At 44.7% G+C, this 14,858-nt stretch overlaps 1 protein-coding gene across 1 annotated transcript in view; it reads right to left on the bottom strand.

Moving 5' to 3' along the window:
• Positions 1-14,381, bottom strand: part of LOC108098859 (aminopeptidase N) — a 304,344-nt gene extending 289,963 nt beyond the window's left edge. Inside the window, exon 1 of the mRNA XM_043208485.1 lies at positions 14,311-14,381. The gene's annotated coding sequence lies outside the window, so the exon portion shown is untranslated. The remainder of the gene's footprint in view (positions 1-14,310) is intronic.
• Between the last annotated feature and the right edge of the window lie 477 nt (positions 14,382-14,858).

Here is a 14,858-nt window from a genome sequence, read left to right as displayed (position 1 = left end):
TGTCCCCCCTAAGCCAAGAAACGTGCAGCCATCACCAATTGCCTACCAATTGCCTACAGAAACGCTGGGGTCAGGGCTGACCCGATTGGATGATGAGGGCATACCCGATGATGCCCAATCTCTGGCGGACGCAACCATGGTCAGTGTCAAGGCAGCCTGCAATAGCAATATGAACACTCGACGACTGAACGGCACCCACCACCCCGTGTGAGCTGGTGGAGTGGAAGCCTAACCAAAATCCGGAGTTGCTGCATACATGCCCGTAGGCTATGCCAGCGCGCCAAAGGCACTCCAAATATCCCTGAGCTACAGGAAAGATTCAAAGCATCGAGGAAAACACTCAAGAATGCCATTCGGGACAGCAAAAAGGAGTGTTTTCTCAGGTTGTGCGACGATGCTGACAGAGACCCATGGGGCGCCGCATATAAAAATGTGGTGAAGCGACTAAATTCTGGAGGTAGTCGTGTCCCCACTGATGCATCCTCCCTAGCCACCATAGTAGAAACGCTGTTTCCCCAAAAAGCCTTGCCTACTCTTCAGAGTCTACCACCAGATAGCGATCCTGAGCGCTGCCTTATTCCTGTATCGCCTGAGGAAGTGGTTCTGGCAGCCAGCAAAATCAAGCCAAACAAGGCTCCTGGTCCTGACGCTATTCCCAATAGGGCAATCAAATTGGCTCTCAACTTCAACCTGAGAAGTTCGCATATCTTTTTACAAGATGCTTCGAGGAAGGCACTTTTCCGAGACAATGGAAGACGCAAAAGTTGGTACTGATCCCAAAGCCAGGAAAGCCCCCATCAGACCCCTCATCGTACAGACCGATCTGCCTTTTGGACACAGCAGGCAAGATCCTTGAAGGCCTAATAGCCAGCCGTCTGGAAACGGCCATTAAAAGGGGCGGCGGCCTCGCCCACACGCAATTTGGATTCCACAAGCCCCGGTCGACCCTAGACGCTATTGGGATGGTTGTGGACATTGCTTCCAAAGCGATAGAGGGCACGCGATGGAAAGGGGGTGAGAAAGAGTACTGCCTCATTGTTACTATTGACATCAAGAATGCCTTGAACTCGGCTGACTGGAGCAGCATCCTGCGGGCGCTTTCAGCGTTCAACGTGCCGAATCACCTCCTAAACCTCATAAGAGATTACTTCCGTGGCTAGAGGTAGCAACTGATAGTGGTACCACTCAGTACTCTGTTAGCGCTGGAGTCCCCCAGGGCTCAGTCCTCGGTCCTCCACTATAGAATGCAATGTATGACGGTATCTTACGATTGCCAACTCCCCCTCGGACGCGTCTCATTGGCTTCGCTGATGACGTGGCCCTTGTGACAGTAGAGAAGAACATCCACGAGGCAGAGGAGTCATGCAGCTCATGCATCCGATCCATCATACATTGGCTGAACGCGGCTGGCAGCCCACAAAACCCAGGCTGTGCTTGTCAGAAGCCGTAAAACCGTTGAGACGGCTAGGATCAGGGTTGGCGACCAAATTCTTAACTCCAAGCGAGCTATACGGTTTCAGGGGTGATGATCGACACCCGTTTGTGCTTTAGAGAGCATTTGGACTTTGTCAATAGGAAAGCGGCGGTGGCTGGGCAAGCACTCTCTAGAATAATGCTCAACTCCAGAGGCCCCAAGCAACAGAGACGGCAGCTATTAATGAGCGTGGTAAGGGCAATCATTCTGTATGCTGCTCCAATCTGGCATACAGCCCTATCTACGCCAACTACTACTACCGCGGGATAGCCAGCACCTACCGCCTCTGTGCGGTCCGGTTTTGCTCTGGCTTCAGGACGATGTCGGACGATGCCGCCCTTGTGATTGCGGGTATGGTGCCAATCGACCTCCTCGCTAAGGAAGCTTTCCCTACGCTCATTCGGCCCTGTAACCGGTGCCATACGCACAAACCTTCGTGCGCTAAGCATTTTATCTTGCCATGGTGGAATGCCTCGACGAAGGGCTGGTGGACCCACCGCCTGATCCCAGATCTGGCATGCTGGATGGACAGGAAGCACGGCCAGGTTAATTTCGACCTGTCACAGATCCTCAGCGGGCATGGGTGCTTCCGCGGCTACCTTAAAAGGTTTGGGCACGAAACCGTCGGCGACTGCACGCTGTGTGGAGCAGGCATCGAAGAGGACGCCGAACATGCCTTCTTCGTTTGCAACAGATTTGCAGTGGCAATTCATGAAGTCGGCGTACAAGTTGGTGGAGCCCTCTCTCCGGACACCCTGATCGCAATCATGCTGTCGAGCGAGTAAAACTGGGCGCTGATAACGGCCTTTGAAGGCCAAATAACAAAGTAATTGCGTAGACTTGAGCGCATAAGAAGAGGCGCCTAACTTTGGGCTTGGCCCCTGCAAAGCAATACTTCGCGGTCGTACCGCATGGGTTCATCCCAAAGTTAATATTAGCATAAAAAAAAAAAAAAAAAACATGGGCGCACCCCAAAGCCGCCACCCAGGCGCACCCACAAGCCGCCCCATTGGCGCACACACCCGCCGTCTCACAGGCGCACACACAGGTCACCGTCCAGGCGCGCCCACAAGCCGCCTCAGAGGCGCACCCGGAGCCACGCACCACGCGACGAAAAGCCGCCTCACAGGCGCACTCTGAAGCCGCCACACATGCGCACCCACAGGCCGCTCCACGGACGCATTCATCGGCCGCCGCCCAGGCACACCCAGCGCCACGCCCCGACGCTCAACGAGGATCCGCCACACGGGCGCACCGCACACGAAGACATCGCACGGCTGCATACACGCGTCTCCGCCCCGGGAGTACCCCACACGGCGTCAACCACATGGGTACGTACACGGCCCCAAGCCGTGTACGGCAGTTCAACGGAACCCTTTTCGCAAAGAGAGTCCATTTCAGCGGTGTGGAACCATCGGCACCATTCTGCGGGATCGCCAACGCCGGGTACGACGCCGTGGAGGAACAAAGATCCAGTAACCACGAGGAAAACTACCCAGAGCCCTGGATAGGGAAGTTTCTCGAACGAGAGCTGTCCCGCTTTGATACCATCGCCAACGTCTCCCACATCGCCGAGCACAAGATCGTGATGCGCCACGATCGCCCCATCAAACAACGATATCACCCACGGAATCCCGCGATAAGGGCCGTCATCGACCAACAGATCGACGAGCGTCTCCGCGACGGACGAATAGAGCCTTCCAAGAGCCCACATAGCGCACCGATAGTCATCGCGGCAAAGAAGAACGGAGAGGTCAGGATGTGTTTCGACTACCGGCAATTAAATGAAAATTCAATTCCCGACGCTTACCTACTGCCGCGGATCCAACACATATTGGAGCGGCTGCGAAACGCCCGCTATATATCAACGTTGGACCTGAAGAATGGGTACTGGCAAATTCCAGTCGCCCCAGCCAGCCGCGAATGCACGGCATTCACCGTCCTGGGCCGCGGACTATTTCACTGGAAGGTGATGCCTTTCGGGCTTCACTCGGCTCCGGCCACATTTCAACGGGCGCTGGACACCGTCATCGGACGGACATGGAGCCACACCCCTTCGCCTACTTGGACGACATCATCGTCGTCGGGGCCACATTCTCCGAGCACGTGCGGAACTTACGCGATGTGTTCCGACGGCTCCGAGAGGCCAACCTCCGGCTCAATCGTGACAAGTGCCAGTTCTTCCAGCGGAGCATAAAATATCTTAGCCACGTAATCAGCGAAGCCGGCATACAGACCGACCCCGACAAGGTCGCGACCATCCGGGAACTGACTCACCTACGAACCTGAAGGAGCTTCGCCGATGCCTCGGTATAGCGTCTTGGTACCGACGCTTTGTGCCGAACTTCGCGAAGCACCTCGCTGCTCAAGAAGGATCAAAGTTGGAGATGGACGGAGAAACAGTAACAGGCGTTCCAGCAGCTGAAGGACCTAATAACGGAGGCACCGATTCTGGCGTGCCCGGATTTCGAGGAGAAATTCGTACTCCAGACCGACGCAAGCGAATACGCCGTTGGAGCCGTACTCACCCAGACCATCGACCAGCAGGAACGCGTAATCGCTTACGTCAACTACTTTGTTACAGAAAAGGAATGCCTCGCGATAGTATGGGCCATCCGTAAGATGCGCTGCTATCTCGAAGGGTACCGTTTCGAGGTGCTCACCGACCACCACTCGCTAAAGTGGTTGAACTCCATCAACAACCCCACGGGCAGGATCGCTCGGTGGGCATTGGAGCTCCAGCAGTTCGTCAACAGTAGCGTCGGATACGTCAGGATTCAGCCCCGCCTTTCTGGTCCAAGGCCGGGAACTATGGCTACCGAACACACTTTATGATGAAGTCACCACAGGAAGAGGCACAGCCCTGATTTCCCCTGCAGAGAGGAGCGAACAGCTGCTCAACATATTTAAAGTTGCCCGCGACAACGCCGAGCGTGCCACGGCCGAGCAAGGCCGGCACTACAATTTGCGACGACGAGAGTGGAAGCCACCATTGGGATCCCTCGTTCTCGCTCGCCGCAGCCAAACTGGCCGCAAAATACGAAGGCCCATTCCGAGTGGTCAAGTTTCTCTCGGCAAACATCGGAAGCCGCTGCCGCCGCACGGCCAGCATAAACAACCTGAAACCGTATCATCAAGGCAACGAGGACGACGACGAACACCAAGACGTCAACCAGGACGCCTCCACTCTGACGCTGACTCTGATCCTAAGGAAATATAGGAGAGCAGGAGCATAGGATAGGCGCCACCCTCCAGCAGATGGCACAGAGAAAACAAAAAAAAAAAAGAGAGGGATTGGGCACTACTAATACACTTGTTTACTCTTCATAGATCTCACACATTCGTTCAGCAAGTCCCACTGCGACGGGCCACGGTACCGTACCTCGAGCGAGCATTTCGAGAACGGATTCTGAGTCGCTTCGGAGTTCCAAAGAGTCTGGTTTGCGACAACGGGACACAATTCACCAACCGGGAAAAAAAGAGAGAGGGATTGGGCACTACTTATACACTTGTTTACTCTTCATAGATCTCACACATTCGTTTATGGAGCTGGAGATCGACGAAAATCAACTTCGATACACGCGGGACGTCGCGCTATCGCAATCGATAAGCACAGCGCGAATTCCATTTTCCAAACGACTCAATTCAAGTAAAAACCAAGACGCCAAAATGCCACGGGAGCACCGTCGACACACCCACCGCCGTCATCCGCACCACTCTGGGGACGAACGACGCCACCATCACCGACACCGGCGCGACAGGCATGCCGCGCGGGACCCAGGGGAGAACGCGGACACCACGGCCACAGCAGCCACAATGTACTCGAGAGGCTCAGCATCGCGGCCAACGCCGCCAACGCAAGGCGCGCCGCACGGCTACCTATACCGACGGCACCAGCCGCTACCGAGTCAGCACCACCGCTGGCCGCCGCCGCCAGCGACAGCCAAACGTCGCCCGCCATCAGCCCATGGTGTGAGCGGCTCACACTGGAGGACATGGTGGCCTCGCTTTTCGAGACGAGCCGGGAGGCAAACGCCGAGGACACCCATTTGGAGGGGGCGCCATCCCAATTTAAAATCTAGCAGAATAAAAGTATATTTAAACTGTTTTATTAGAAATTGAAATTTAAGTACCTTCCTGTTGTCAGATTGATCTGAAATTTGGTACACAGCTTCCGATCCGATGACAATACAATATAGTAATATCAATAACATTGTAAATCCAAGATGGCGGCCGCAAAATGGCGGATAACGTAGGTTCTATCAATCCCATCAATATGGGTATCAAATGAGAGGTCTCAACAAGTAGAATACAATGTACTATATAAAATTAAAATCCAAGATGGCGGCCTCTACAAAATGGCGGATAACTTAGGTTTTATCAATCCCATCAACATGGGTATCATTGTCACTGTGAAACACATCAGATCAATTCAGATCAATCTGACAACAAACGGGGTAAGCTTAATAATAATAATAATTATGAAAGAAACTGCAACACAGCGTAAACGAAGGCTTCAAAAAGCGAAAGAAAATTATAAAGCAAAACGAGCTAAAGAAAGTGAAGTTGATAGAAATGGTCGATTACTGAAACGACGGGAACAATTAGCATCAAAAACACAGAGCAGAGCTTATAATCTGCAGGCATTCGAGAATGCTATTAACACAACTTGTATACATGTTTGTGATATTTGTACCAAACGTTGTTATCCTAATCAAGTTCGTACAGTTCGGTACAACGCTGCTGCATTAACATACCTGTGGAGTTAACTTCAAAAAAAAAAAAAAAAAAAAAAGGTAAAAAAAATTTTTAAGTTAAACCGTTTTATGTAAAACATACATTGCAATGTTTAAGATGAATGTACTAAAAGCCTAAAAATAATATAAAATAGTTGATCGTTGATTAAAATGTTTGTTTTTTACCTATTTTTTTTTAAGTATAAATATTGCGTTTAGTTTTGATTTTTTTAATTGGTAATACTCTGCAAAGTTCAAAAAAGCTTTTGAATGAGCTTTTTAGTGCATCGCTGATCAGCTGCAAGCTTATATACTTAACTTATTTGCGGCACGTGCTTACACAAAGATTTGAGGTTATTTGTGATTCGTATTAAATTATCAAAAGAAGTGATATATTTAAGTATATTAATATAAATAACTTTTGTATCCCTTATAATGTCCAAAATGATAACCAACTACGTCCAACTCTTAAGTCTCTTGCACTTTTTAGGTGAAATGTCAGTCCCAAAACGCGTTCTGTTTTGCATGTGGCTTTGCGAAAGTGTCGCATCACAATTTCCTTGATGCGACACTTTCGCAAAGCCACATGCAAAACAGAACGCGTTGGTTGGTGTTGTTGCTAAATGAAAATGTTTTTGGCACAATTTTGAAGAACATAAACTTATCTGATAACGATATTAAAGAAATTAATAAAAAATTGACTAATTTTGTAAGCAGGCTTTTAGTCAAATGGAAGGAATGCTATTACAACACAAAGTTTTTTGAGAAAAAAAAATCAGAAATGGCTTGATATGCCGCTCATTTTATATCATTTCACGTCAACATCAGATATTGGTAGGCCTAAAACGGATTTTGGTGATTTGTGCCCTAAGGCGCAGGTCAAAAGAAGTGTCTACTCTAATGAAACAAGCAACTTGTGAACAATTTCCAGTTTGTTTGGTGGCTACAAGTTCCAGTTTGTATAAATCTGGAATGCGAACGGCTTCAAAAAATTGTTGCCACATTAAATACAGATGCGACTGCTGCACAACAAATAAAGAAGTCATTGGACACACCAGTTAAATTACCTGATCCCTTCTCGCCTGAAGAAGCGCTTGCACTTTATGTAGACGTTGGGCACTCAAAACATACATACCAGCTAACTCGATTAAGTGCCAAAGAGAGGAATGCTGATATATACCCCAACAACCATAGGCTGCAAAAAGCAAAGATTATGCGCTACCCAGACGGACTAAAAGTAACCAATTATTCTGCTGAAATAGCTCTACAGAATTTAGTAGACCATACGGTAAGCCGTATCATAAATGCGCACTCGCAGGTTGTTGAAAATCATGTTTTAGAGGAAAATAATAACTGAAGTTTGACTGCAATATACAAATGGGGTTGCGATGGAAGCAGTGGCCACGCGACCTATCGCCAAAAGTTCCACAAGTATGGTCGATCAGCATTTATTTACTGTTTGCCTTGCACCATTACAAGTTCAGCTTGGTTCGACAGTATTGTGGAAGAACATGCGACCTTCATCAACCCGCTATTGTCGTCCCATAAAACTCATTTGTCAGAAAGAGGCAAGTGAATTAATAACTTTAGAGACTGACAATGTTATAAGCTAAATAAAGTCCATCAAGCCAACACTAACCAGCTCATATACCATACTCCATGAATTTCATCTGACGATGGTGGATGGTAAAACATTTGGTGTTCTAGCAGAAGCATCCACACAGACATGTGGAATTTGTAGAGCAGTACCTAAAGTCATGAACAATTTGGATTTGGTGAAGCGTTACCCGGTTGACTCAGATCTATTGAAGTATGGCTTATCTAGTCTTCATGCGTGGATTAGATTTTTTTGAATGTGTTTTACATTTATTTTGTAGGATCCATTAAAAAATGGTAAGTTCGCGGCACAGATAAGCCGGAGGTGGAAGCTAGAAAATTAAAAATACAGTCAGAACTAAGGAAAGAAATGGGCATTTTAGTGGACATACCAATGGCTGCTGGTGGCAACACCAACAATGGTAATACAGTTCGACGATTTTTCAGCCAACCTGATTTGGTATCACGCATCACAGGAGTTAGTGAGGCACTCATTTATAATTTTAGTGTCATTTGTCGTGCATTAACTAGTGGCTATGAAATCAATATCGATGCATTTAGTTCATTTGCAATGAAATCAGCTGAAATGCTTGTCGAATTATATCCATGGTTTTATATGCCATCATCTGTCCAGAAGATATTAATATATGGTGCAGACATCATAAAGCATGTTGGTCTTCCTATTGGCATGATGTCTGAAGAAGCCCTGAAATCCAGAAATAAAGATTGCCGGAATATACGGGAGAATCATTCTCGAAAGAACAATCGAACTAATACAATGGAAGATGTTATGCACGCATTACTCGTGTCTTCAGATCCACTTATAACATCATTGTCTAAAATGTCAACAAATTCTGTTAAGTCCATTAAATTTGATAAAGTTGTTACTGGCCTTTTAATAAATTTCCCACATTTAAATTATGATTCTGAAGATTCAGATTCAGATTCAGAATAATAGTAACGATTAACGATAAATATTTAGAAAACAAACTAATTAGTTAAAATGTAAATTAAAAAACAAAACACTTAAAAATTTAAAAAAAAAATGTGAAAATGTACATTGTTGAATATGGTTTTTTTTTTAACATTTGTATGGGAGCTATGGGAAATACCTAACGTAGGACATTGAAATTTGGATAATATACGTAAAATTAATTAAAAATTTTAAGTACAAATCATTTTCATTTTGTCTTCATTAAAATATCTATTAATTTACTAAAGTTATTAATTTAATTCTGCTAGCAGAGCTATTGGATCCACTGTGCGTCGCAGCAACCAGCCACCGCCACGCCGATCCCCGTAGGCCCACTGGGCGCAACATATGAGGAGGTTTTCGACGCTGAGGTCCTTACGCTCAACTCGGACGAAGAGGAGCAACGGGGGTCGGCAGAGGCCACCATCGTGCTCTCAGATGGAGAAGTCAGCGGGCACGTGGGCGAGAGCCCGCCGAGGACGCCACCCGTGCGAGAGGAAACCCCGCCGTCCTCGTACGAAGAGTTATTTGGGCCCGGCCCGTACCCGGACATACCCACCACAGCCTCAGCCGGGGTCGACACCGCTGCCAACATGGCGGTGCAGGCCACTGGCGACGCTGCCGCGGGACTACCCGCCCTCGCTCACAACCCACAAGACGGGACGGATCCCGAACCGACCACCCCCCACAGGCGCATCGACGGCCCGGGCAGGAGCCAGAATACCCACGGGCAACGAGGCACTGCAGCAGCACCTCAAGAAGCTGACCGCTTCCCCCGAGGGCCCCACAACCTCGGCCGCCTCCCAGCAGCGCGAAGCCGTGCGGGCAGCCGCCCGAACGATTCTCACGGCGATCCCCGTGGCAGGAGCCACCACTCAGTCGGCCGCTATAACAACCACACGCGCGCCTACGTCACCTGACGACACAGCGGTCGTCGCGGCAGTGGCCACCGCGTCGCCACCCAAACCCCTGCGGCGGGTAAGGCCGTTGCCGGCCACCGACCAGCAGCGCTGGCGTTGCCGCCAGCCAAGGAGCGACCCGGAGGGATCAGGTACAGGCAACCGACTCCCGGCTGACGGGACCGGCCGCTCACATCCTGTCCAGGTCTGCTGGCCACCCCGGTTGACGGGCCAGCGGCACGACCGCGGCAGACACCCTCCCCCGGCTACCTCACCGGCCGTACACGGAGCACCCGCGGTTGACTGGCCGGAGCGGGGATCGGTACCCGGACGACGGATCGGATCTCCGACGGCCAGTGGCCAGGCGTGTTCCCGCACGGATCCCGAATCTGTCCTTTTTTTTAAATCTAATATTAATTTTTTTTTCTAAAATAGTTGTTTTCGCGCTCAAATTTAATTTTTTTATCAGCTGTAAAATATTAAACAGGTGGCAACTTTTCGTCTGCCATGCTGATATCGACAGTTCGGTAAAAAATTCATCGAAAAACAAATCTTTTACGATTTACTTGCACTCTCTCTTTCGGTACTGAACACGCACTTTCAAAATTTGTTTTTTTTTTATTAAAAATGACAAAAGAAATGTATAAGCAAAAGTTTCGGGATGTCTGGCTACTGCAGCCCGATTTTAAAGATTGGATTAGGCGATATAATTCAGACATTAACAGGGCTTATTGCAAATACTGCAAATGCACTATTAACTGTAAAATTGACCAAATAAGAGCGCACATGACGATAAAACAAGAGCAAAATACATCAAGTTTAGTGAAATAAAGTAAAATTAGGTTCGAGCCGGTCAAATCTTCAGAAACTTTTCGCCAAGAAGCTGCGATAGCTATTCATTCATGTACATGTATTCATTCTTCAGATTCGGATTGCATTGCCATAAATTATGTTCTTTTAATTATAACTTGCCCGAAAAGTATCTCCAATTAATTGGCTCCATGACAACTTATGAGGACAGCAATAATGACGAAGGAAAAATAATCGAAGATGCCTTAAAACTATTATCTTAATAATAAAAAATAAAATAACTGTAAACTAACTTTTTGACCTTTTTTCTACCCTTTTTATAATATTTTAATCCTTTTTATACCCTTGCAGAGCAAAGGGTATTATAATTTTGGCCAGAAGTTTGCAACGCAGTGAAGGAGACACCTTAGACCCCATAAAGTATATATATTCTTGATCAGCATCACCATCTGAATCGAAATACGTCTGTACGTCTGTCCGTCTGTCCGTCTGTCCGTCTGTCTGTCTGTCCGTCTGTCCGTCTGTCCGTCTGTCCGTCTGTCCGTCTGTCCGTCTGTCCTCCTGTCCGTTTCTGCCCAAACTAGTCTCTCATTTTTAAAGCTATCTTGCTGAAACTTTCCCAAAAGGTGTGTAGCTATTGCACGCAGTATATAAGTCGGAACGGGCCGGATCGGGCGACTATATAGGATAGCTCCCATACAAGAGATTGAAATACAAAATTCTAACGCCGTTGTTTTTGATCAGATCGACTTGATTTCTTCCACATGGCGTTTTCTAGTTACTATTGAATTTCGGGTTAAATTTTATCGAAATCGGATAACTCTATCATATAACTGCCATAGGAGAGATAAAAAAATATATATAGAATTAATGGAAATTAATTGATAAGGTGATTGTTTTTCATCACACGACTATGATTTTTTGAGTATTTAACTAGCCTTGGTTTATAAATAAATAAATTCTCATAAAAATCGGACAACTATATCATATAGCTGCCATAGGAAAGATCGAAAAATCTATATAGAATTAACGGAAATAAAATGATAACATCGTTATTTCTCATCAGAAAATCATAATTTTTGGAATATAGAGTTTTCTAACGACTCTTGAATAACAAATAAAATTTTATCAAAATCGGACGACTATATCATATAGCTGTCATATGAACAATAGTCAAAAATATGAAAAATTAATAGAAAAGTCGTCGTTGCTTCGATGTTGTTTAGCCTTTGTGTATTTTGTTCGAAATATTTGATGACTGCAAGGGTATATAAGCTTCGGCTTGCCGAAGCTAGCTTCCTTTCTTGTTTTTCCTGTTTTTTTCCTAATCTGACGTTTTTTTTTCGAATTTTGGCATCACTGTTCCTTTCTTGTCATTAAATAACGGTACAGAAATAAGAAAAATTGTCAAAAAAATTTATTTAAGCTGGTAACAGATTTATAAGCTGGAGTTATAAATAACAATAAACTGTCTTTAATGAGCACGAAACAAATGAGAACTGATTGAATGCAATGTCAAAATATTTTTGTCCACATAAAAATGCTTACTCTTTCACATCACGTGTCATAGGAAATAACTTCATTTACATACATAACAGTGCCATCTTTGGCTCTCTTAAAGATATACATATTAGGGTGTCCCATCCTATAAGGGCGAATTTTTTTTTTCGATTTTGAAAACGCATACCCTCTATATTTCTTCTAGTTGATCTTAAGAACCTAAATATTAAATATTATCGAAATCGGATAACGGTAACCCGTGCCGACTTGATGCCAAACATTTAAGAAAAATATTGTATGAGAATCCTATAGGAAAATATTATTTTTTTTTTATAATGAAATTGAACACTATTTAAAGTAAATGAAATATTTATTTTTTAAAAGGACTTTATTTATTATTTACTGAATATTATTTATTATATTTTCTTTTTAAAGTTTTCTTTTTACAGTCAGGGTATATGAGTCTGTGTTCCTGTACGCAGCGCAGTAAAAATTGCTTCTGTTCCTCTTCAACGGTGATTTTTCCATGGAAATCTTGCATCAATTTAACAGCTCTCTCTGCAGTATCATTGACGGCTCTCAACGTCTTCATCTGCTCCTTAATTCGCAGATAAGAAGCATTACTAGACCATGAAGAAGGACTTTCTACTTTTTTGGGATCGATGTTGTTCCAGTTATCTCGAAATTTTTTGAATAATGGAATATCAGGGCTGCTAGTCACTTGGCTTATTTTAGCTTCAAATACTCCTTTCAATACTAATTCATAGATGTGATGACGGCAAGCAAAAATAAGCACATCTTTATTCAATTTTTGTTCCAGAAGCACGCAGGCACCATTGATACGACCAGTGTTTGAAGCAGTTGTGTCGCAACAAAGAATTTCGACTTTATCTGTAAGATTCCAGTCTGTAATCGCAATCCAAACTGCTTGTGCTTGTTCCTTTCCAGTGGAGCTGTCCAACTTTGGCACCGCGATCAGTTGTTCTTTATCACCATATGAAATAACTATTGGAAGGCGTTCTTCTTTACATTTACGTACGTCTAAAGCTGGCAACAGTTTTCCATCCCAATGAACAGTCACAAAATCTGGTAGGTGGTTTCCGAAATCGACTTTAATAGCTTCTGCCCGCTCTTTTCGTTTTTCTGTACGAATCCTTTGAATGGTGGACTTACTTATGGGATAATCGTCAGTATTGAGACCTAGTGACTCAATAGTAGCCTCGATAATGTACACAGAATTTCTCATACTTAACTGACACCTGTCCAAAGCTGCCACTAATTTTGGTGTTATCAAATGTTTGTTCGTTGGCGTTTCATTATTATCGGGCAGTGCAATTTCAGTCGCTGTGGCCAAATTATCTTGTACGTTTATTACTTCCATCAAATCAGGATCAGAAGAAGATTGTTCTTGATGAGATGAAGTCGAAGCAGTAAGGGATGCATAATATTTATCTCGACGTTCTTGTTCCTTGATATTTCTAAGGCGCGATTTTTCCTCTTTGTCGGGCAACTTTTTATCAACTCCAGCTAAGTGACCGGGTCTTCCTGGCTCTCTCTGCCGCTCCAAAAATGTTCTGTCTTCATTTATTTTTATTAATTAAAGGGCATCGGCATGTGCAATATCGAACAAGTTGTCCAAACTTTCAGTGAACTCTTGGCGACGCTGTTTGAATATGGGTTGTGTTTTGTTCGCGTTTTTTTTGCAAATCTCTCCAGACTTGGTATAAAGCAACTAACTTTTTACACAGTTAGGTAAAGCTTTAGTCGGTATACGGACTTTTTCCCAATAAATAATACATTCTTTTATAGTGAGATTTGCGCTTTCGCTAACACTTAAGTTCACTTCACGAATATTATAAAATAGTACCGCCAATACTTGACAATTAGATGATAGTTTTGAACCAGTAATTTGGTGTTTAGCATCGCCTATTAAAAATATGCCTTTTCTAGAACTGCGTAATTCCACTGACATCTCGACTGAATGAAAACAATGCGTTCACAAAGAAGAAAAAACAATAATGACCAAACACCGATAAGATATTCGCGCGCGCCAAAGTTAACAAGTACTGACATGTATCAATGCAAGTCGGCACGGCTTGCTATGGTCCTACGTACATGAAAATTTATTTACATGCATTTTAATACGATACGAAAATAATTAGAGGGTATGCATTAAAAAAAAACAACTTTTATATTTTTGGGACACCCTAATACATATGTAAATAGAATATCTTACTGGGAAGTGAAATGGATCCCGTAACTTTTACGAGTACAGGGAGACACGCACTGGAATATAGCTATAAGCTGTGTCAAAATACTTACATATGTATGTCAACGATTGTAAATATGCACTGACTTTGTCTTTCTACGGCTTTAATGAGTTAAGACTGCATACTGAACTTCATGAAAGCAAAACATATACTAGTATACTAGTATTAGCCTCTTACAGTAATTGAACCATAGAGCACAAAGAAAGAAAGCTTTGACAAAACGATGCTGGTTGCCCTTGCTGTTAAAAGTAAAATTTTGTACAAGGACTATAATATTATTTGTTTATTATATATCTTTTAAGCTAAGATTTTTTTTTAAATTTTGTGATCTTTTCGGAACATTATGAAATGGCAACCTCTCAAACATGACATGGGAACCTCGCGACAAATCGTTTCACTTGGAATTTGTGTTCCGGCCCTGTATAGCAAAATGTTTTAAATTTGAGATACAGTAGATTAATTTATTTTGATTTCTTCTGTACTATGAATAGGGGTGTAATCATCAAAACAAATTTCATAATCTCGGGGGTGTGGCCATGTGGAGTCGTGACTACGCCTTTCAGTTTTTATATCGGTAAAAAACGAAATTTTAGACAAAGT

This window comes from Drosophila ficusphila, unplaced genomic scaffold (genome assembly GCF_018152265.1).
Source record: "Drosophila ficusphila isolate 14025-0441.05 unplaced genomic scaffold, ASM1815226v1 contig_470, whole genome shotgun sequence".
In the NCBI taxonomy this organism is placed as follows: domain Eukaryota; kingdom Metazoa; phylum Arthropoda; class Insecta; order Diptera; family Drosophilidae; genus Drosophila; species Drosophila ficusphila.
This window is presented reverse-complemented; position numbering and strand designations above follow the sequence as displayed.